General features: G+C 55.8%; 1 protein-coding gene across 2 annotated transcripts in view; it reads left to right on the top strand.

The window, feature by feature from the left end:
• The window catches only part of SDK2 (sidekick cell adhesion molecule 2), a 272,105-nt gene that overhangs the window by 714 nt on the left and 247,512 nt on the right, over positions 1-23,879 (top strand). The window lies entirely within an intron of this gene.

Below are 23,879 nucleotides of genomic sequence, written 5' to 3'. Positions count from 1 at the left end.
TGGGGTAGGGGAGAGGGGGCGGGGAGCGGGAGCCCGCTGGCCTCACGACGGCCTCCGGGACCCCGGTCTTGGCCGGGGCAAAGCCCTCTCCCGGGAGTTTCAGGATCCGTTCCCCGAGTTTGGGAGCTCTTTTTCGGGGCATGGGGCGGTCTTGAGACTTGTGGCTTCCGAATGAGGGAAGGTGGGGGTCCGTGCAAGGAGGCGTCGCCCGTGGAGGCTGAGAAGAGCCTTAGAGGAGTGGGTGGGGGTCGCTACCCACCCCCGCCCGCTGCGAGCGCCCTCGGGCTAGCGTGGGAGGGGCGGCCCTTCCTCGGGGGGCTCAGCGCCCGGCGGCACCCAGCGGCTGAGGCGGCTCCTGGGCCCCGGCTCGGAGTCCGCGGGGACCGGCAAGGCCCCGCCGGGCACGCGCTGGCCACCCCAGGGCAAGAGAGGGAGGCTGCAGGGCGGCTGAAAAGAGCCGGAGCAGAGTGCGGGGTGCCGGCTTGGACGCCGCGGGAGGGCAGTTGCGGGGCCTGCATGTCCCGGAGCCCGCGCCCGGCTGCCTGGCCGGCCGCCGGGGCCAGGGGTGCTTCGGGGTACGCGCCGGAGCCGAGGTCGCGAGCTCAGCCCGGGACCCTCCGGGGGGCGGTGCCCTGGGCGGTCTGAGGCCCGTCTACCCTCCCGCCCTCCCCAGACACACACTCAGCATCCTGCCTGTGCCGCCCAGTTGTGTCTGCAGCCGCCGCTCTGACCTGTAGCTGCCGGGAGCGGCCTCCCGGTGGAGAGGGGCCGGCGGCTTTGGGGGTGGGGTTGTCGGGCCGAGGAGGAGGCGTGATCCGCCCTGCCCCCCTCCGGAGGGCGGGTACCCAGACACCCCCGAGCCCCGCGCAGGTCCCCGCGGGGGAGGGCGGCTGCGCCAGTGCTTCTTGCCTTTGGTGTTGGCGGATCCAGACCGCGATGCCCGCGGTGTCCGAGCGGCGCCTGCTGGGGGCGGAGAGAGACGAAGCCTGGACTGAGCTCAGGACTCCCTCCCCGGGCTTGGCCTTGCTTCGTTCAGGCTCGGGAGGGGATCTGGACCCGCCGCTGGGGGTACAGGGCGGGGAGGGGGAGGGCTCCGGTCTGCGAAGGCTCCAGCCTCGAAAGGGCCCCACCCCATCTCTGGAGTCCCAGAACGGCAGGGAAGAAGGGACCCCCATTCCCCCAGCGTCAGGCACTCCAGAGAGCTGAGATCAAAGAGATTAAAAATAATCAGCCTTCACTCACAGGGTTGAGGGGAGGATTTTACAGCGTAATTTATGTTAAAGCACTTAGAAATTTTGTAATGGGGCCCTGCAAATGTAAGGTAATAAAAGTTATTATTTTTACGATCATCGTAAAATCTTCCGGCAGGCAGGGACTTCAGAGGTCGTCTTGTTCTAGTAGCCATTTAACAGATGGGAAGACTGAGGTCTGGGACCTTAGGTGACTCGCCCCAAGCTACTGGGGACAGGAGTCAGAACCCAGACCAGGTGAGTTCTAAGCCCCTCTCCCCCTTCAACAAGGACCATCTGCAGCTGAGGTGGACCCTAGGACAGGGTCCCTCTTCTGAGGGCCCCGGGGAGGATGGTGAGGCTGACAGGACAGGAACAGGTCCGTGTGCCCTAGTACACGTCCCAGCTCTGCTCTGAGACGCCGCTGGGGTTACTAGCTGAAAGCCAGGACACAGGGAGGACTCTGTCTGGATGCTTCCAACTTAATTACTGCACAGACTCCAGTAACCCCACGGTGTCCCCGGGCAGCTGGCTCGCTAGCTCTTGTCCCATCCAGGACCCGGCTTGTCAGGAGTCCCCAGGGCACCTGAAGCCTCTTCTTGCATGTCACTGAGTCGTTTCCAGGTCCCACCTCCACATGTGGCCCAGCCCCACCTAAGGCCAAGCGCCCTCACATCCTCCCTGCTGAAGGCCGGGCCGCCTTGTGTCCTCCCTGCTGAAGGCCGGGCCGCCTTGTGTCCCGTGCTTCCGATGGGAGGGGCTCGCCTGTCAGAAGCAGTTAAGGTCTCTCTGATTGATTCGCTCCCTCTCCCACTTCTCTTGTTTGCTGCCCGCCTGAGTGTGGCTGCCCAGGCCCCCGCAGCGCCGTTCGTACTCTCTGGCCCCCAGAGAGCGTTTCCTGCCTCCATCGGGTCCTCTGCTTCCATTGTCAGCTGGGCGGCAGGCCGTGCAGGGCATTGTGGGGAAACCTGGCCTCGGCCCAGGTCTGGGGACTCTGTTGTCTCATATGTCGGGTTAGGAGGGTCAGGCATAGAGCTCCAGGGTCGCTTCTTATCTGCTCTGGGGTTCGGAGTTTCTCCTTGGCCTCTCTTCTCTGTGCCGTTAACCCTTTGGGGGTAGTTGCCTGAGAATTCCCATGGAAAGAGGAGCCTGGCGGGCTGCAGTCCATGGAGTTGCAGAGACTCGGACACGACTGAGTAACTAAGTACATTAAAAGCCTTTGGCCCTGTCTGTCACTTTTGAGCCCATGAACCCCGTTCTTCAGTCGGGATATAGAGGGGAACCAAGCAGTATTCCTCTCTGGGGACAAACCTCACATTGGCCAGTGCCAGACTTTATCTCCACTGAGCCTAGTTGATTTTTTCAGGTCCTGGCAACGTTACCTGTTTATACTGAAAGCTACCATTTGACCATTTCCCCTGAAACTCAGTGTCACAAGGGTCCCTTGTATTTCCCAAACTAAGTGCAGTGATGTGTAAAAAGAGCTGAGTCCATAAGAGGGAGCCAGGCGTCCTGGGGGCGCCCAGCAAGAGCCTGGTACATAGAAGGTGCTTGTGGTTGTTGCTGTTTAGACCCTCAGTTGAGTCCGACTCTTTTTCGACCCCAAGGACTGCGGCCGGCCAGGTTCCTCTGTCCATGGGATTCTCCAGGCAAGAATACTAGAGTGGGTTGCTGTTTCTTCCTCTGGGAGATCTTCCTGACCCAGGGATTGAACCCACATCTCCTGCATTAGAGATGGGTTCTTTACCACTGAGTCATCTGGAAAGCCCTAGAAGGTGCTTAGTAAAGGGTGATTGTTATTGTTATCATGATTGTTTTTACTCTAAGCCAAGGGACCATGCGGAGAAGGCAATGGCAACCCATTCCAGTCTTCTTGCCTGGAGAATCCCAGGGACAGGGGAGCCTGGTGGGCTGCCGTCTATGGGGTTGCATAGAGTCAGACATGACTGAAGCAACTTAGCAGCAGCAACAGCAAGCAACCACGAGGAGTGGGTTCCTGGCCACCCACCGAAAAGGCCTTGAATACCTTTCCCTCACCCAAGACCCTTCCTTGACTTCACTCTGTGGCCACATCACCGTGACTCAAAGCGGCCCTCTGGCAGTGCTGGTCCAGACTCCCAGGCTCTCGCATTGGAGGGTGGGTGCATCTTAAGCACCTGGCAAGATGTCTCACATGCCTCAAAGACTTGACCACTGCTTCTGGAACATCCCGGGGAGGCCCGGAGGCTGGAAGCTGTAGCCCGGCCAGCTGGCCCAGAAGGTTCACGGAGGGGAGTCTAAGCTGAGGGAACCAGGCAGTGGGAGGACCGGGAGGTCCAGCAGCCCTGGAGGCTCCTGGAGGCTCTGGAGGGAGAAAGTTTAGTGCTAGGAGGTAATCACAATGAAAGCCCAACAGCACTCAAGGGAACGGGATGAAAGTTTAATTACATGGTGTGGCTAAGCTGTAATTATTAATTACTGACAGCAAAAAATAACTTATTGATCAGGGCTCCTTACTAATTACCATGAGGCCGAGTGGCGTGCTTGCCTGGGGCTCAGCTGATGTGTGTCAGGAGGCCCATGTGATGGTGGGCCTGGTCAGGGGGGTGGTGATGTTCCCCTCCTTCCCTTCTCCCAGGGCCAGAAAGGTGGCTCTCCGCCCCACACAGCCCTCGCCCTCGCCCTCTGCGCCCCCGGGCTTCGGCTGGGCAGTCTGGAACATTTCTGGCTGGGGTTGACACAGTTTGGTGCTTTGTCTTGGCCAGAGAAGCCTCGCCCCCACCTGGGATGGACAGACTCAGGACCCCCACCCAGAGAACCGAGTCGTGCTGGCAGCCTGATACCTGCCTCCGAAAAGCTCCCTTTCATGCATTTGTACAGCAAATATTTATCGACCGCCTCTCCTTTATGTCCTCTGCTGGAAGGCCAAAGTAGGGGCCAGCAACCTTGTTCCATCAAGAAACGGAGGCTGGGAAAGAGGCCAAGTCCTTTACAGCAGTTCTCTGTTTAAACAGTGCCTGAAGGGCTGACTTTAAAATAATGTGTTAAACTGCATATTGGTATGCATTCGATCTTGTACCACGGAACACAGTTGGGCTGTAAGCTAAACAGTAATAGTGAACTCGTTCTTCGTCCTTGGGACTTACATGGATCAGTTCGTCTGACTTGAAACACGAAAATCCTTCCAGTGCTGACCCCACCCTGTCCACAAGCCTGGGGCAAGTGGCCGTGTGATCTCTACTTGCATACCCCTGGTGACAGGGGCCTCACTATGTTACAAAACCAGCTGGTTGTTAGACAGCTGCCCTTTGTGTTGGTGAGCCTTCCCGGGGCTGGTTTTCCTAGCCCTTGCAGGAATCCTCTGATTGACTGGAACCACCCCCTTTCCTTCCCCTCCTCCCCACTCCCTCTGACTCCGGGCCCCTTAGGGAGTTGGAAAACTGAGCTGGAATTGACACTGGGTGTTAGGGTGCTGCCTGTGGGATTTCCACCCTGGCCCCGCCTGGAGCGTGTTGCCGCAGACGGCCCTGAGGCCGGGGGAATGAGTCATCATAAATTTGGGGCCTTGGGATGCCAATAGCAACAAGTGGGCCAGCGGCGGCTCCGCAGCCTGTAATGGAAAGGAAAACGAGCCTGGTTGCTGAGACATCCCAGCCTTTCCTCAGCCTCCCACCCACTTCTGTCCACTGGGGGCGGAAGGCGGGGCCAGTGAGCCAGGCTGGTGAGTGAGGCTGAGCAAGAGACCCCCAGGGCTGCTCAGGGTCCCAGGGCAAAGCGAGGCAGGGGCTGCCCAGCTTGTCTCATCCGGTTCCCTGAGCCAGGGGTACAGAGTTTCAAGTGCGCAGCAAAGTGGTTCAGTTACACACACACGTGTATCTGTTCTTTTTCAAATTCTTTTCCCATTTAGGTTGTTACCTAATGTTGAGCAGAGTTCCCTGTGCTACACAGTAGGTCCTTGTTGGTTATCCTTTTTGTTGTTGTTGTTTTAAAGTCTTTCTTGAATTTGTTACGATATTGCTTCCGGGTTTTTTTTTAATGTTCTGGTTTTTTGGCCTTGAGGCATGTGGGATCTTAGTTCCCTGACCAGGAATCAAACCTGCATCCCCTACCTAAGAAGGCGAATTCTTAACCACTGGACCAGTAGGGAGGTCCCGGTTATCTGTTTTAAATATAGCAGTGTGTACATGTCCATAGAGAATATTGTTTCTCTTGAGCCAGGAGCCCGTGCTCAGACTTCCTCGCCCCTCTTCCCAGCTCTTCCCACCTCTGGCCCTGCAGGTACAGCTGCCTCTAGCATCCTGCCCTCTGGGTTGGGTCCTTGCTGAATCCCTGTCATCCAAACTCCATCTTTCTATAGGGAGGCTATTGGCAGGACCGGTAGGAGGCTTGGGTAATGCCCATCCAGGCGTGGAGGCACCAGTTTGAAATACAGGAGAGGGGAAGACTTGCATCTGCAATTAAATGCTCTAGTCGGGCTCACTTCCCCTTGCAGCCCATTGGCCAGAGCTGATCACGTGGTCCCCACCCAGTGGTCCTTTCCAGGCAAGGGAGCTGGGAGGTGCAGGCTTCCCTGTGCTGGAAAAAGAGCATCTCAGCGCACTCTGGTGATGCCAACCCTTCCTCACAACCGCAGGGTCGACACTGGTCTCCAGAAGGGCATTTCATGCAGGGCAGTCACTTAACCCAAGACAGGGCCATCCCTCAGGCACCCCTCTGAGCCGCCCCTAGCCAGTACTGTTCCTTCCCTGCCTTTTGAGCTGTTTTTTTTCCTTATGCTGTTGAGAGGTGGCGTGTAGAGTGTCCAGTGGCTTGGAACTGGGCCAGCCTGGGTTCCAGCTCTGCCACTTCGGGTTTGTCTCTGCCACTTTGCGTTCCATCACTTGGACACTCAAGCCCCGTTGGCTTGTTTGTAATACAAGGAGAAGTAGATGAGAGAACACGAGCGGAGCACTCAGCGTGGAGCCTGACACATCTCAGGCACTTAATAAGCTAATTTAACTGTGTTTGCACTTCTGCGTTTGCCCTGCCGAAGGGTCTTCAGATTGGACCTCAGGTTGATTTTGTTTCCAGGCTCCCCCCGCCCCTGTGGTATCTTTTCTCCGTATTTCTCCCATGTTTTCCTCTTGCTTCACTTTCGCTTGCTTCTTGACCAGAGTAGAGCGATTTGGCTGCTCCTTCCCGTCCTAGGTGGGGCGTGGCCCAGTGGTAAAGAATCCGCCTGCCAACGCAGGAGACGTGGAGTCAATCCCTGGGTGGGGAAGAGCCCCCGGCATAGGAAGTGGCGCCCCACTCCAGTATTCTTGCCTGGGAAATCCCATGGACGGATGGGCCTGGCGGGTTACAGTCCATGGGGTCGCAAAGACACGGACACGACTGAGACCCTGAGCACACCCCGTCCTGGGGATGTCCAGAGGGGAAGCCAGCTCACACGTGGTGCCCGTTTCTCCACGTCAGGTGCGTTCCAATCCTGGCCTGCCTCCACCCTCCTTCACCTCCAGTGTGTGGGTAAACTGAGTCTCACAGCGATTACCTGCCCAAGGCCCCACAGCTGGGAAGTCAGGATTTGAACCTGGGGCTCTGCGGGGCGTCTTTCCACTGCCCGAGCTGGCCTGTGCCTCCACAGCCTCCTTCACTGACGTCTTCCCGATGAGAGGTGCCAGGCCCATGGTGCTGTTGGCAGGCAGGGTCTGGTCCCAGGGTGGGCGTGGCGTTTGGAAATCGCCCTGGGAGCTCCTCCTCCTGCTCCTGACCCTCCTGGCTCTCACCTCTGCCCTGGTTCCATCAGCTGGCAGAACGTGAGCCTTCAGGAGGGCAGCCCCTTCCGCCCTCGCCTCCTCTCCTGCTTTGGCCTGGCCTCCCTCCTGGGGGGTGGGAGGATCTGGACATGTTAGGGGAGTCTCCTGAGGGGCCCTTGGGCGGTGTTCATGACTGGCTGCCCCAAGGCTGAGCTTCACAGAGTCTTCTAAGCTGAATGGGGGTGGACGAGAGAAGCAATTAAAGTTTGATCCATTTAGGAAGCTATTAGTGACCCAGAGGGGTGATGAAATTTTGATGATGTGATAATCCGAAGAGGAGGAAATATTACTGGCCGCAGTGCAACCCATTCGGGGAGTTCAGCTTCTGGGGTGGACACGGAGACTCTCAGGGGCCTGCTGGAGCCACGACCCCGGATCCCCCACACCTAGACTCCTCTGTGGGAGGGGGCTGAGTTGCCCAGAGTCTGAGCTGTGGCACCTGCCTGCCTGGGCTTGTCCCCGGGTAAGGTAAGCCAGTTCTGAGTCTGGTCCAGGTGTCCTATTTCCTGCTTCGAACCACAAGGGGCGGTTCAGAATGTGCCTCCAGAGGGTCCAGATGGGATAGTGTGGGCCCATAAGGGGCCTGAGACACAGAAGACTCCCTGAATTCATTTTCCTGTCATTTACTGCTTGGGTGACCCTGGATAAGGTACACAGCCTCCCTGGGCCTCGGTTTTTCCATCTGTCAAGTGGAGATACAGCTGTCCTGAGCTCACTGGGTTGTGACAGGGTTTAAGGAGACACGCAAGCTCTTAGGACAGAGCTCCGTGCGTGGTAAACACTGAGCCAGCTGTACAGCCGTGTCATTATTGGCATCTTGGTGTCAAGAAACAAAGTCAGCTTCTGGGCTGCAGTTTATCTTGTGACCTGTCACCAAATACCTCCGCTCCCTTTATCTTTCACAGACCTGCCAGTTAGCATCTCAGCTCCCAGTATTAGGGATCTATTTCTTTGGCTGAGACATTCCCCGCCTCCAGCATAAAATGCAGATACACCACATATACACCCAGATATGGAGCTGCTATCGGCTCTTCGGGCCTTGAGGTGGATATCTTTACGGGATCCTTTCCTAGAAACTCAGTTGTCTGCGGGCGACGCTCACGGCATCTCAGTTTCCTCTTTATCCCAACCTATGAAGGGTGTGGGCCAGAAAGTATTCAGTTACTCACCTTGTTAGCAAGTTCAGGGACATGAAGCCACTTGCCAAGGTCCCTTGACTTGTCCGAAACAGACAGCGAGGGCGGGTCAACTAACTGCCTCTTAGGTCACAGCTTTTGATCCTGTCGAGACATCCATGTTTGGGACTCGCTCGCCTTGCCGCTCTGCTTGGGGATTAGGGAGCCGTCTCGTGTGACCCCAGGCTCTGCCCCGGCTCGGGTGGGTGCTCTGCCAGGGCACCGGCTGTGGGCTGGCATGGCCTCGCCTCTCTCAGAGAAACTCAGACCTCTTTCTAGAGGCCCCATCTGCTCTCCCATTGGGTTTTTTGGGTTTGTTTCTGAGGTTTTTCTATGTGGACCATTTTTAAAGTCTTCACTGAATGTGTTACAATATCGCTTCTGTTTTTTATGTTTTGCTTTGGTTTGTTTGACCACGAGGTATGTGGGATCTCAGCTCCCGGACTGGGGATCGAACCCACACCCCCTACACTAGAAGGCAAAGTCTTAACCACTGGACCGCTAGGGAAGCCCCATCCCATGGGGGTCTTAACAGTAGGATCGGAAGGCTGGGACCTCTTGCGTCTCTCCTCCCCCCACACCCTGCTGATGGACCTTTGCCCTTGTGGCTTCCTCCACTGGGTACCACCACCAAGCCCGCCCCAGTCTGCCCTCTGCACAGCTGCAGTCTCCCCTCTCCCCTACCCTGCCCACCGAGGCCATCAGTGCACTTCCCTCCTCCCCCCGCCGCCCCCCCACCCCCACCCCCACCCCCGGCTGGAATACGTCTTCCCAAATGGCCCTGAGCCACTCAAATGCCGATGGCCTGGATGTCTCATTTGACACTTGGTCTTGTTGATTCTGAATTATCTCTTCATGTGTGTGTGTGACTGATTTCTTTAATTATAAATTCCTTGAGTTTAGATAATAACCCTTCATCAACAAGGAGCGAGGTGTTAGACATAAATTATTGTTCTCCATTAATGAACTTAACCCCTGGAAGCAGGGGTAACGGTGACGATAGAGATGGAAGAAGGCTTGTGACACCACGCAGCCTTGGAGGCCAGGGTTCATTCTCGCTGGGTCCCTCCTGGCTCCCCGGGTCCTCCGTGGGAAAGTGTGGGGGCATAGGAACAGCATTTCCAAGCTCTCCCATGAAGGGCTCTAGGGGTGGAGGAGAGTGGACGCGTGCCTTGGGACCGGCCACACCACCTTTTGCTTTTTTAATACCTGAGATTTTGCATTCCATTCCTCAGTCTCTCTGAATTCTATTTTAACACACAAAGGGTATTTTAAAGCCCATTGATGTTGCTGGAAGATGTGGTTCGTCTGCCCCCTGGCTTCCTGGAACCCCCAGGGATAGAAGTCAAACTTGGCTTTGAAAAACGTGGATGAGATGATCCTTCGGGTCACAGTGTCTGTTAAGAGTCCAGGATGCCTTACATACATATATTTCAGCCATTTGTGTGAAAGTGTTTCCGTAGCGTTGTATCTATCAATACATACCCCCCTCCTAAGATAGTTGTATCCCGGACATAATCAACCCTGGGCCACCATAACCACCCGCGAGACTGGTCTAGTGCCTCCTGGGTCCCTAGAGGACTCAGCTGTCTTGGGTGCTTGGTGTTTGCTGGGCCCTCCCTTCGCTTCCATACCATCAGGGACCTGTTTTCCGGCCTCTCCCTGGGCCCTCTGGCACCTCTTCCCACCAAAGGCATCAGACGTCAGCTCCACCACATAACTGTGACTGAAGAAGAGCTGGGAGCAGGGTGTTCAGTGAAGGCCCAAAGACTCTCCCAGTGAGAGGTGCTGGGCTGTAGTAACCGTGCCCCCTGCCCAGGACTCTTCCTTACTCACACGCATACACCTTCCAGGAGAGCCAAGGTCACCAGAAACGGTGCTCTGGCAAAGCAGGGCCTTGGCGGAGTTCCCTGATGACCCAGTGGTTAAGACTGTGCTTATCAACGCAGGGGGCACGGTTTCAATCCCCAGTCCAGGACGATCTCACATGCCAGGGGCAACTCAGCCCATGTGCCACGGCGACTGAACCTGTGCTCTGGAGCCCGCAAGCTGCCGCTGCTGAGCCTGTGTGCACAGGACGGAACCCTGCAAACCCAGAGGCCGTGCTCCCCAACAGGAGAGGTCCCGTGGCGAGAAGCTTGAGCACCGCAGTGAAGACCCCCGCTCGTTGCAACTAGAGAAGGCCCGAGCCAAGAGCAATGAAGACCCAGTGGGCACAAATAAGTAAAGGAAATTATGTTTTAAATGCAGGGCCTTAGGGCGATCTGCATCTTGACAGCATCATCGATGCAGTGGATGTGAACTTGGGCAAACTTCAGGAGATGGTGAGGGACAGGGAGGCCTGGCGTGCAGCAGTCCATGGAGTCACAAAGAGTCGGACACCACTCGGCGACTGAACAGCAACAGTGTAACCTACATCCCAGCAACTCCACGCCTGGCCCCTGCAGCCCCAAATGTTCTAGATCCGTTTCAGTCACTTCCCTCCTTGGTTCCTGGTGAGGCCCTCGGGCTTCTGGGTGCAGAACCCAGAGCATCCATGCACTCCCAGGCTCCCCTGGGGGCAGCCAGCCTTCCCCATCACGGCTGTTTGGCCCTCCCTGCCCTGGACTGAAGGAAGGACTCCTGCCCTGAGACCGTGCCAGGCACTCACACCTTCCTGCTCCATCGACCTTGAAGTCTCCCCTCCTGGCGGATGCTCGCTGACTTGGCCCGGCTCCCGTCGGGCTCAGCCTAGTGGGCTGGGCCTCTCCGTTTGGAAGCCCATCTCCCTGCCCTGGTGGAGCGGCTGTAGGCAGGGGGCCTGAGCGGGCGGGCAGGCCGGCGCGGGGCCAAAGCTGCCCAGGGGGGTCGGAGGGGAGCGCCTCTCATTAGCTCTGCCCCAAGCTCATTACCAGGCTGAGCAGCACCAGGTGACAAATGGCTGTCGTCGGGGCAGCAGTAAATACGCTGCTGTCACTGCTGATGTGATTGCACTAATGAAGAGAGACCTGCCCGGGCGAGACGAGGTGCTTCTGGCTGTGGTTTCGGCGGCCTGGGGAGCTCCGGCTGCCGCCCGTGCTCCCCGCCCCAGGAAGACAGAGGCTGGACGTCGGGGAGAAGGAGAGAGGGGTTGGCACTGAATCCCTTTCTCCTGAGGCCTCGGCAGATGAAGAGCTTAGAAGAGGCCGGAAGCCTTCAGGAAAAAGGAGCATTGTTCGGCCCCGGGGAGGGAGGGAGGGAGGGTGTGATAAGGGGGCCCCCCGACCTCGGCCTGGGCGCTGGGCAGTGGCACTGGGGACCCGTCAGGTGCACCGCTGTGCTTTTGATGGTTCAGCCTCCCTCGCAGCGCCTGGGCTGAGAGCGGCTGCAGGAAGGCGTAGGAGAGAAACACAGGCCCATTGTCCACGCCCCCGTGCCGGCCACCTCGCCTGTGATGTGAGGACCCATTGTCTGTCCAGGAACTCTGAATGTCCAGCCATGGGGTGCCGGGAGCAGGCCCCTGTGTCCACGTCTCCTGTGCCTCCGCTGTGGGAGGGCTCTGGGTCCAGCCTGGGGGTCCCAGCTGAAGCAAAGACGCGCCTCTGAGATGCTGACACGCAGATGGGGCCACGGGAGTGGCGCCTCCGCAATGCCAGGCCCTGGGACACCTGGGGATGGAAGAAAGGCTGACCAAAGCCTTGGGGGAGGGGGTGCCTTGCACCTGGACCCTCAGGAGTGCATCCTGGGCCCCAGGGGTCACCAGAGAGTGGCATGGAGTGGTAGGCTCTCCCCTGAGCCTGATGGCGTCCCGCTGGGGGGCTCGCTTGGAGGCCCATCTCCTGACTCTGCCCCACAGAGCGTCTGATCGAGGTTGGGGCCCAGGCACGTGAGCTTCTCGCAGGTCCCCAGGTGATGTGCTGGCCGCTGCTCCGGGGACCACACTTTAGAAGGACTAACCTGGAGGCGTGAGGAACCCGGGTGCCACACCGGTGGCCTTGCAGAGCCGCATTTGCTCTGATGGGCTCTGCCCGCTTCCCCCGCGGAGGCAGGTGGTGAAGCTCCCTTAGCAGGACCCGTGAAGTTCATGTTGCCCGTGGGAGGCGGGAACCTCCTCTCCTTCCTTCCTTCTTTTCTCACCAGCAGAAGCTCTTGCTCCCAACGTTCTTCCTTTAAAAAAAGAAAAAGGAAAAAAAAAAAACCCAGCCCAGAGGCCTCCTTCCAGGGAGAGGAAGGACAGGGATGACGTCATCACTGGCTCAAGTAACTTGGGCCAGAAGCGCCAACATAGCCCTCATGTGTCATGGGCGACAAAGCCTCTCTCTGCCCTCTGAGCGCTTCCTCAGCACCTACTGTGAGCCAAGCATAGTGCCTGGGGTCCAGCACACATTAAGGCAGGTCCTGGCTCTCAAGTTGTTCCTGGTCACATGTGGGCATCAAGCCTGCGGTCACCAGTAGAGACCAGTGCGAAGGACATTAGCGCAGGTGGGAAGTAGGTGGTCGGGGTGTGCAGAGGGGCGAGGCTGAGAATCCTGCCCCAGCGGAGGCTTCCTGGAGGAGGTGACCTGAAGCTGGGGACTTGTAGGGTGGGAGGGAACTTTGGGTCTTTGTTTTTGTTTTGGCATAGTAAACTGTGCCTATTTAAAGGGCACGACTTGGTCATTCTCGACACATGTAGAAAGCCTAAAAGCATCACCAAGTCTCCACTGAGTTTCCTCGTGCCCCTGGTTACCCTCTCTGCCTGCTATATAGATCTTTGTCTTTTCCTTTTTTTCCAATGGATATCCAATTGTTCTAGCCTTGTTTTTTCGAAAACTTTCCTTTTGCCACTGAATTATCTCTGTGCCTTTGAAAATCCATTTGTCCCTGTCCGTGTGGGTCTATTTCTGGACACCGTTCTGCTTCATTTCTCTATTTGTCTGTCTTTATCCCAGCAGCACATGGTCTTGGTTACTGCTGCTTTGTTCTAAGTCCTGAAACCAGGCAGTGTCAGCTCTCTAACTCTGTTCTTTTTCAGAGTTGTTTTGGCTCTTCTAGGTCCTTTCCATTGCCGTGTGCATTTTATATTTTGCTTAATGTTACCTATGAATTTTGGAATCAGATTTTTAAAAGTCCTGCTGGAACTTCCAGTTGGAATTGCATCGATAATAGAGACCAAGTTCAAGGGTGTCAATATCTGACCGCGTTGAGTTTTCCAGCCCGCGAGCCTGGGCTGCCCCTCCATCGTTTGGTTCTTTGATTTCTTCTCAGCAACATGTTGTGAGTCTCACAGTCCAGGTTTTGAACATCATCTGTCAGGTGTATCCCTAAGAGTTTCATGTTTTTTACGCCATGGTCAGTGCTTTTTTAAATTTTGACTCCCAGTGGTTTGTCTGGAGGATGTAGGCACACAGTGGATTTTGACTCAGATCTGAGACGTGGCCAGACCCGGTGATCGATTCTAGTCGCTTTTCTGTGGATTCCATCAGACCATCAGGTTGTCTTCAAACCCACAGTCTCACTGTTTTTCCAGCCTGGATCCTCTCTCTTGACCTGTTGCACGGATGAGACCCTCCACGGGGCTTTGTTTTCACCCCTCTTGTTGCCAAGCGGCCATTAACAGGGAGCAAATGCACACCTTCGAGGTGGCTTAACCACTGAGGTCAGGCTGTGCTTGGCCACATTCTCGAGGGGCTTCCTGCCGCGGCCCCGCCCTCCGGGTGCTCGCCCTCAGCTGTCTCTCTGGCAGCCTTGGAAGCTCTGCAAGCTTCAGGAGGGGAGCAGGAAACACAGGCCGTGACTGTCTTGTCTGTCCAGCCCTGTGATGAGCACATGCATTTGGGAGAGTGTGTCTTCCTCCCCCGATCCCTCCTCTGGCCCTGAGTCCTGGAGCCTCCCTAAGGGGCAGCAGATGAGCAACAACTCTAGGGCAGCTCAGGGAGCCTCTCAGGTCAGATTACCAAGGGCTAACCAATTCCACAGAGGAGGACGTGAGGCCAGGGGACTCAGTGAGGAGTGTTCAACCACAGCGCTCGGGCAGTTGGGATTTCAGGTGCCTTTTGCAGGCTTCACTCCATGGCCGGTGTTAGCACTTTGGCCACCCTAACTGGGAAGCCAGCCTCTGGCAGGACCGTGATTCCTCTGGACCCTCTTTCTCAGCTCCACCTGAGCTGCGGGGATGCTCACATTGACCGGATTGGGGCTTGGGAGGGAGGGAGGGCGGGCTGCAGAACCTGCCAGGTTCAGAGGGTCTGGGGGCAGACAGCACCGCTGTGGCCAGGGCCTCTGCCGGGGAAAGGGGAGGTCAAGAGTCAGCCCCTGGGGTGCGCATTTGGAAAGGGCATAACCCTAACCCTTTCACGTTGGCTCCCCTAAGCCCCAAGTTCTCCTGGAGTGCGGTGGGTCTGAACAGCCCTTTACAGGGTTGAGCATCAGCTCTTAGAGCCCCTTTCCCTGGACATTCAGCCCAGGCACTCCTCTGCCACCCCAGCTCTCAGCCTCAGACACGCAGCCGGCTTATCTCCCAGACAGTTCGCTTTTGGAGTCAGTGCATGATAACAAGAGGTCCCACGGACTGACCCTTTGCCGTGACCCAGATATGGATGGACCGGTCCTCTCAACAAGCCCATGAGAAAGCATCCTTTCCCCACTGAATGGATTAGGGAACCGGGGGCCCACCCTTGCCCACCCACCCTGCCCTTGACTTGCCTGCCATGGACTCTGCCAGCCTGTCGCAGCCTCTGCCCCTGACTTTTGTGTTCACCCCCAAGACCAGCCTCCCCTGGGGACCCTGAGCTCCTGCCTTCTCCAGCCACCTAGGATCTCCCTGCTCATTCCCACAAGGAAAAGGGCACTCGAGCGCCCCAGACCTCAGCTCACGTGCAAGGAGGTGGGGCTGAAAAAACGCAGTCGGGATGTCAGTCACCACGGTCATCACCATCACCGTCTCATATTTGGTCGAACCTGGAGCGTCACTAGTAAGACACATCACTGTTTTACGTGCCACTAAGACAGAGAGGATGCGGCCGTTCCGTCTGCAGGAAGATGCATCCTGACTGCAGAGATGTGAAAGTGCATTTGCAATCCCTGAAACTGGGTGATAGCCATGATGGATAGAAAGCCACCCCCACCAGGTTCCGTTCTGAGGGTCCCAGGTGTATTAATGCGTTTAACCCTCACGGCGCCCCCTAAACCATCCTCTTGACCACAAAACAGGCCAGTGGAATCAATTCCGAAAATTTAAGAAGCTCATCCTGGCAGTGTTCATGGACTGGCCAGCCTTGTGGAGATTCCCCTGGGGCCCTGGTTCCCGGCCAGCACTTGACCCTGTCAGCTGGGCCCCAGGAGGCCCAAACGGAGCAGGGCTGCAGGGTCAAGAGGCCACCCCAGTCGACTGAACGCTGACTTTTTCCAGACTCATTGGAAAACCCTGGGGACCCACGCACTGGGGCTCAGACCCCTGTGTTTGCCTCCAGGGCTCTAGAACACTCTCCCCTCCCGCCCCCACCATCTTCCTGACATGTGCTGGACCCGATGAAGTCTCTCCTGGCCCAGCCTGCCCCAGGCTTTACATTCCTCCTGAAGCTCCACCCGATGCCAGCACCTGTCTCCTTGGGGACAGTGGCCCCAGAGGAATGAATGTCTGTCTTCATCCCTCCCCAGGCCTGCCCTCTGAGCTGGGGCTTCCGGGCCAGGCTTCTGAATCAGCTCCGCTTGGCTCTCTCCTCTCCTGTGGCTGTTCCCAAAAAAAGCCAAGTGAAGAGCTTGGCTCTCATTGCACAGGACCCTGGGACCGGCTGGCACAGCTGAGCGCCCTGCATCCGCCCAGCCCTCAGATGTTAGGTGGTGTTGCTGATGGTTTCCTTGGAGAGACCGAGGCCCGGAAGACAGCTGGCCTCTCTCCCCGCCTCCCCAGCCTTGGCCAAGCCGTTAGGCCCCCCTGAGGCACCATTCTGGGGTGTCACCTCTCCGACCCTCAAAAGGTCCCTCCTCACGACTTGATTCTCCAAAGACCTCCGTTGATGGAGATGCAGGGACTGGCCTGCCCATCGCGTGCAGCTCTGTCTCACTCAGCGCTGCTCGGTGACCACGCCAAGGGGACAAGCTGTGAAAGAGGGTCTGGCTCCAGCAAGACCTCTCTCCCACCCGCAGGACCAGCGACGCAATCCACAGGGCCCAGAGTGAGATGAAAGTGCAGGCCTCTTAGTGATCAATTGTTAAGAATTCCAAGATGGTGATAGCAAAGCATTGACCTAGGAGCAGGGCCCCTAAGCTCGGGTCACTGGCCCATGAGGCCCGCCCTGCCCTCTGGTCAGACCTGTAAGTGATTCCCCTTCCCTCTCTTGGCCTCTGTTTCCTGGTCTATAAACTCAGCTCAGCCATCCGGGATCCTGTTTTCCTCCTGCCGGCTTCTCTGGGCACCCACTACCTCTCCTTGGGCTGAGAAGGCAAGGCGTTCTCTTGTCTCGGGTTCTGGGGGTAAGACGAGGAGGCAGGATGGTGAGCAAGCCTGGAAACTTGTCCATGAAATTCACCGGTTTTGTCTGGTGAATCGTCTGGATCACTGTGGGCAGGAGAATGGAGGGGAAAGGTCTGGGATTCAGCCCTGCCTCTTGGGGACTGGCTTGTCTGGTCCTGTCTGGAATGCAGTGCCTGTCTGCTTCTCCTATGAGAAGCCGTGTACAAAATGCCTTTGTCTTCAAGGTCAGAGCACACCTCGGCTGGAATCCTGGCCTTGCTGCTTGCTAGGACCTCAGTGAGATACTCTCCCAGCCTCGTTTATCCCATCTGTAAAATGGGGCAGCAACATATATTGCTTAGAGAATGTTGATCCTCCAGGATCCAGTTTCCTTCTCTCCTGTGACTGGCAGACTTTTTGAGGGACGTCAGGAAGATCCTTCTGCAACTATGGATAGATTCCTCTTCTATAGTCGGGGGTGACATGGCGCATCCAGCATATAGTACATGCTGAGGAAATACTGTGACTATTCACAGCAGTACCACGACCAGCGTTGCCATGGTTATGCCTTCCCCAGGTTCAGCCAGGTTAATCCAGGGTCTTGGGAGGCACCTGAGACAGATGCTTAGAACATCAGCACCACTCGGAGTTTGCTAGAAGTGCAGACTCTCAGGCCTGGCTCCACAGGTGATAAATCAGAATCTGCATTTTAAGGTCCTTGTTAAGATTCTCCCAGCCCAGCACCAGCCCCATCTGTGAAGGCACAGGAGACCTGAGCTGTGTCCCCACCCTGCAATCCTCCTCCTGAAAAAACAGCCCAGAGGGTCTGCTTTGTTAATGGTCTGTCTGTGGTGGCATCTTTGATTCAGGAACATGAAAGGGAATCACCCTTTAAATAAACAAAATGGAAAATTCTCCAGGGAACAAGCACAGGAGCAGGCTGTGAGAACTCATCACTTATTTAAGTGCGATTCCCCCAACGCTGTGGATCCGTTAAATATCAGGGAAGAGCTCAGAGCAGCCCAGCCAGAACCGCAGGCAGGAGGGAGCCGTGTGTGTCAGGGCCTGAGAAGGCGTGGGGTGCAGGGGAGTTGACCTGATGGCATCCAGTCCCCTCCATGGCCCTGGGCCGGATCTGCGACTCCCTCCCTGTCTAACCCACTCTTGCAGAGCAGAGAGGGAACTGAACTGGGTCGGGGTGCCATCACGCTTCCCCAGTGTCTCATCCCAGTCAAGCTCTGGGGGCCTGGAGAGGGGTGGGAGGACCTTGTCCCTCTTTCCTGCCCTCCCTGTCAGGACCAAGGTCAAAATGCAGGAATTCCTTTTTCCTCGACTCAGCCAGCTAAGGTGGTGGATAAGCGCTAGCACCCTGGGGCCAGGCTGCCTCTGTGGCTGTGGACAGGCAACCTGGGCTCTCTTAGTCTCAGTTTCTCCATCTGTAAGTTGGGAAGGGTCGTACTTCCTTCTCGAGGTTGTTGTCAGGATTAAACATTATTATGCTTTAGAAAGGCTTCTGCCATATAGTTGACCCTACGTGAGTATTTGTTATGTTGAAATAGAAAGCAATAATCTGGTGGGGAGGGCTTCCCAGGTGGCTCAGGGGTAAAGAAGCCACCTGCCAATGCCGGAGATGGGGCTTTGATCCCTGGGTTGCAAAGACCCCCTGGAGTATGGAGGAAATGTCTATCCACTCCAGTATTCTTGCCTGAAAAATTCCATGGGCAGAGGACCCTGGCAAGCTACAGTCCAGGGGGGTCACAAAGACTCAGACACGTTTTTGAGTATGTGCACGTGTGCTCGCCGCCCCCCCCCCCCCACACACAGTCCAATGGGGGAAAAGGTGATGTCTTCCCCTGAGGAATCAGGAAGGACTTTGTCTTTCACCAGAAATTTGGGGAAATGTCAGCCATTATTTCTTCAAATATTTTGCTGCCCCGGCCTCTCCTCTCCTTCTGGAATGTCTGTAACACCTGGATTAGATGCGTTGCTGTTGCCCCACATGTCCCTCAGGCTTTGCTAACATTTTGAAATCTTTTTTCTTTCTGTTCTTCAGATCAAATAGTTTCTATAAGTGTATTTTAAAGTTCACTATTTCCTCTATTTTTTCCATTCTGCTGTTAAGCCCATTTACTGAATTTTAAAATTTAATGTACTTTAGTTTTCAGTTCTAAAATTTCCACATGGCTTGATAGATTATATGTACTTTTTTCTAGCTGGCTGAAGAGATACTGTCTTTTCTTTCATTAAGAACATTGTGTCATTTATCTCATTGAGTCTATTGCTAAGAACTACTTCACAGTCAATGTCAGCTAATTGCAACATCTTCATTTCAGGGTCATTCTCCACTGGTTGTCTTTAATCTTGAGAGTAGTTCATACTTTCCTGGTTCTTTGCATGTGGAGTAATTTTGAAATGTATCCTGGGCTCTGTGATTGGTGTGTTAGGGAAACATATGTATATGTACACACAATGGAATATTACTGAGCCATTAAAAGGGATGATGTAATGCCATTTCCAGCAACATGAGATTACCATACTACGTCAGAAAGAGAAAGACAAATATCAAATGGTATCACTTATATTTGGAATCAAACATGATGCAGATGAACATACCTATGAAACAGTAACAGACTTACGTAGAAAACAAACTTTTAGGGAGGAGGAGCGGGGGGGAGAGAAGGTGTGTGAGATTAACAGACGCAGGTTATTATATATAGAGAGAGAATGGATAAGTAGCAGGGTCCTACTGCATAGCACAGGCTTCCCTGGTGGCTCAGTTGGTAAAGAATCCGCCTGCAGTGCGGGAGACCCCGGTTCGATTCCTGGGTCTGGAAGATCCGCTGGAGAAGGGATAGGCTACCCACTCCAGTATTCTTGGGCTTCCCTTGTGGCTCAGTTGGTAAAGAATCCGCCTGCAGTGCGGGAGACCTGAATTTGATCCCTGGGTTGGGAAGATCCCCTGGAGAAGGGAAAGGCTGCCCACTCCATTATTCTGGCCTGAAGAATTCCATCAACTGTATGGTCCATGGGGTCGAAAAGAGCCGGACACGCCTGAGCGACTTTCACTTTCACCTCACTTTCGCTGTGTAGCACAGGGAACTATATTCATTATCCTGCGATAAACAGTAACAGAAATACGAAAAAGAATGTATGCATATGTGTATAACTGAATCAGTATGCTATACAGCAGAAATTAAACACACCACTGTAAATCAGTTAAACTTCAATAAAATTTAAAAATAATGGTAAAGTAGCAGCAACAACAAAGTCGCAAAAAGGAGGGGAAATGCCATTAAAAAACAGGAAACTCATGAGGCGCCGTGAGCTTTAAGTCTTCTCCAGACTCTGCCTGCCTTGGTTCACTCTCCAGTACCTTGAGGTGGTTGCTTTCTATCTGCATCAGCTGTGGGATAGCCGCTCTGGAAGGAGTTCCCTTGTTGTTGTTCAACTGCTCAGTCATGTCCGATTCTTTGCGACCCCAAGGACTGCAGCCCACCAAGCTTCCCCATCCTTCACTATCTCCTGGGGTTTGCTCAAGCTGATGTCCATCGAGTCGGTGATGCCATCCAACCAGCTCGTTCTCTGCCGTTCCCTTCTCCTCCCGACTTCAATCTTTTCCAGCATTGGGGTCTTTTCCAATGAGTTGACTCTTCGAATCAGGTGGCCAAAGTATTGGAGCTTCAGCATCAGTCCTTCCAATGAATATTCAGAGTTGATTTCCTTTAGGGTGGAGTGGTTGGATCTCCTTGCTGTTCAGGAGTTCCCTGCACTGAGCCAGAAGCAGAATCTCCTCCTGACTGTCCCCTTCCTCGTGCTACGGCTTTCCTGGGCTTTCTCTGAGGTCTTTAGTGAAGATGGCAGAAGTCGGGGGATGGGAAGTGACCTGCTCAGGCACTTTCCTTGCAGAAGACTTCTTGCTTGGCCCATCTTCCCGTGAACCCTGAGTGCGAAGGTGGGGTGCTTTCCCTCCTGTGCCATTCCTGGGCTCTGAGTGGATGTGTTGGATTTTTAGCCAACCCAGTAGATTCCAGAGACAAATGCGCTCTGTGTTCATAGGACAGAGATGAAGAACCTTAACTCCTTGTTTCCTGTTTCTCAGCCCTGTGCTGGGCCCACAGTGTGTGTTCAGTCACCAAGCCGTGTCCAACTCTTTGCGACCCCATGGACTGTGGCCCGCCAGGCTCCTCCGTCCATGGGATTTCCCAGGCAAGGATACGGGAGTGGGTTGCCATTTCCTCCTCCAGGGGATCTTCCCGACCTAGGGATCGAACATGCGTCTCCTGCATTGGCAGGCAGGTTCTTTACTACTGAGGCATCTGGGAAGCCCAGGGTACACAGTAGGCTTTCCGTAACTCCTCATTGAAAACTTAAGTGGTTGTGAATGGCAGAGATGAAGAAGTGATGTTTCCTTCTGCTTCTGCTGCCCTCCAGGCTTGACCTACTGCACCCTACCCCCACCCCACCCCATCCGACCCCACCGCCAGCCAAGAGGATCCTCTCTGGGCAAATTATACAAGAATCAACACGTATATGAACCTCCCTTTCAGGAGGGAGAGGCAAGTGAGCAGGAATGGCCATTCATACCCCAAGCCAGAAGCAACATTTGAAATGTGGCTGGGCAAGGTAGGGGGGCTCATTAAGAGGGGCATTCCTAAGTATCAGAACCGTGTCATTTGCAGACTAATGAATGGGTCTGGCTTAGAAAATTACCATTTTCCCTACTTGCAGGTGAGGAAACCTGCTTATTGGATCAAGGTCTCTCTGGTTTTGCCTTGGATTAAATTAATCACCACCCTGTTCCTCAACGGACTCGCCTCGCTGACCCGCTGCATTCCACGGGGCCTCCGGGCAGGCCCGCTCCGTCTGGTGGTGGATTCATGCGCGAGCAGCCCGCCCTGGTCAGGACTTGTTTTGCTCCGTCCCGTTTTGCCCTGGGTAGTTCCATCTTGCTGTCTTCTTCAAAGGAGGGCTCTGTGTGTGTTCTGCCTCTTCCTCGGTATGATCCTGCCCAGAGGCGGGGGGCGGGCTGGAGGAGACGACTTCCTGTGGCTGACTTTGCAACCTCCTCCTCTTGATTTGCCCTTTTCTCCTGGAGATGGCCTCGAGAATTCTTTAGTTAATGGGCTGTAAAGTGCTTTGAAAACACAGACTGTTAAGTGGCATCGGTCCGGACTCACTAATTATTTATGATTTCAGAAGAGCCAGTTAATTCACCGGGAGAGGAGGTTATATTGGCTAGGACGGTAAATCGTTCAGGAGAACCACGCAAATAGCGGGACCCCCCCCCCCCAACCGGCTTCCCCCTGAAGCTGTGTGTCCCCTGGAGATGCTGCTGGGAAAACTGGGCTGGGAGAGCCCTCTCCAGCCAGGTGGACGAGGCCTCTGGGCGGCACCATCGGTCACCACCGCCGGCTACCTCCTGCCCCACGTGGCCCGGAGTTCGAAACCAGAGCCGGGGACCAGAAAGGGGAGATGGGTCTCTGGGTTCATTGGCTTGCCTTAGAGCAAGACTGCTTTCAAAGCTAAAGAGATAGGGTGACTTTTCCCTGGAAAGTTCTCCGGAGAGGAAGTATGGCCAGAGGAGTCTCTAAGGAAGGCCCCAGCAAGGTCTAGAATCAGAAGGGCGATGTGGGTTCTTCCTGCTGCTGCTAAGAGGCACCCCCAGGCCCCTCCCCTCCCCGGTGCAGCCCTCTGCCTCCGTCATGGGTGGAGGTCGGCTCTCTTGCCCACTGCTGCCCACCCACAAGCAGGTTCACCTCCACGGCCACTCCCTCCTTCTGTCCCTCCTTCAGCAACTGTGTCCAGCCTCCTGGGTGCCGCGTGAGCCTGTGAGACCCTCAGCCTCCGCCCAGCACTCTTCCTCTCTCTTCGCATCCTGCCCCATCTGCCCCGGCTGCCCCATCCAGGCTCTGCTGTCCCCACTTGAGAAGGCCCCCCACCCTGCTGCCCAGAGGCCTGGAATCCAACCCCTTCCCCAGCTGTCCCACCCAGCAGAGACCTGGAAGGAAACCTCACCTGGCCGGCCTGCAGCCCCACTAAGCAGACCACGGACCCGCCCCAACACCACCCCCCCACCGCACCCCCATCTCTCTGACACCTTTTCAGGTACTGGACTGAGGTCTTCCTTGCGACACCTAATTTTCTGCCCAAAGTAGCTGTGCTCCGAGACCAACCCATTGCTCATCTTCCTTCTTTTATAACCCTCCTGAAACGCACGCTTTGCCTAGCCCCAAACACCCCAGACTAAGTCTCCATCACTTTAGAAGAATCTGCTGCCACGTGGCGATTCAGCCCCGAGAACAAAACAAAACAGAGACAGACACACATGCAGGGCTAAACATCTCGGGCAGTGGCCCTAAAGGCAGTTGATCAGCCTGCCTAAGTGAAGTGAAATCATGGTGGCCGGCCTGGTGTCTGCAGCGATGCTCAGAGCTGGGGCCAGAGGGGGCTGTGGGGTGGGGGCTCGAGGAGTCTGCCCAGCTCAGGAGGGGCTGCCTGAGAGGGAAGGGGGCCCACGACCGCTGGAGCAGCCCAGTGCTGCCTTCGCTGTATCCTGAGGCCAGAGCCTTTCTGGTCCCCAGGGCTTCCTGGGGAGGAGGTGGTGGTTTCCACACGCTGGACCGGGTCCCTGCTCTGTGCGGCCTGCCACGCTGGGATGCGTGGGAGGGGACAGTGTGTGTGTGCATGTGTGCACTGTCTGCGTGTGTATCTGTGTGCGAATGTGTTTGTAGGGATATGGGTACATGCATTTGTGGGCATGTGCATATATGAGTATCTGTGTGTGTGTTTTTGCTGCTTCTGGGGCCTCAGATTCACATGCCTGTGGCCCAGAAACAGCCTCTGAAGGGCTCCTGACCACCCTGCCCTCTACCCTGTCTGCCCACACCCCCATGCTGGGCATCACCCCCTTGGGAGCCTTACTCTAGACCAATCTCCACAGTGACCCTTCGGGCCCTTGGGGTCATGTGTAGTGGAAAGAATGAGCCTGTGGATGGAAACAGGAGCAGAGCCGGGAAGACCTGTGTCTCTTCTCTTCCTTTGGGGAGGAGCACCCACACTGGGTCTGTCCCAGGCCTGAGCCAACATCTTTTTAAGCGTTATCCTGAGAACTGAGTTCTGAAGAAACACAGTGAGTCTGGAGACTCACTGTGCCTGCAGGAGCATAGAGCCCGGCCTGAGCTCTGACCTGCAGCGGGGAGGGCCCCGGGCAGCGGGCACACCTCAGCGGGATGCTGGAGGAGCTGGTTCCAGGCTCAGCTCAGCCAGGGACCAGCTGGGGGGCCGCAAACAAGTCACTTTACTTCTGGGG

The sequence above is a fragment of the Bubalus bubalis genome, chromosome 3 (genome assembly GCF_019923935.1).
Source record: "Bubalus bubalis isolate 160015118507 breed Murrah chromosome 3, NDDB_SH_1, whole genome shotgun sequence".
In the NCBI taxonomy this organism is placed as follows: Eukaryota; Metazoa; Chordata; class Mammalia; order Artiodactyla; family Bovidae; genus Bubalus; species Bubalus bubalis.
This window is presented reverse-complemented; position numbering and strand designations above follow the sequence as displayed.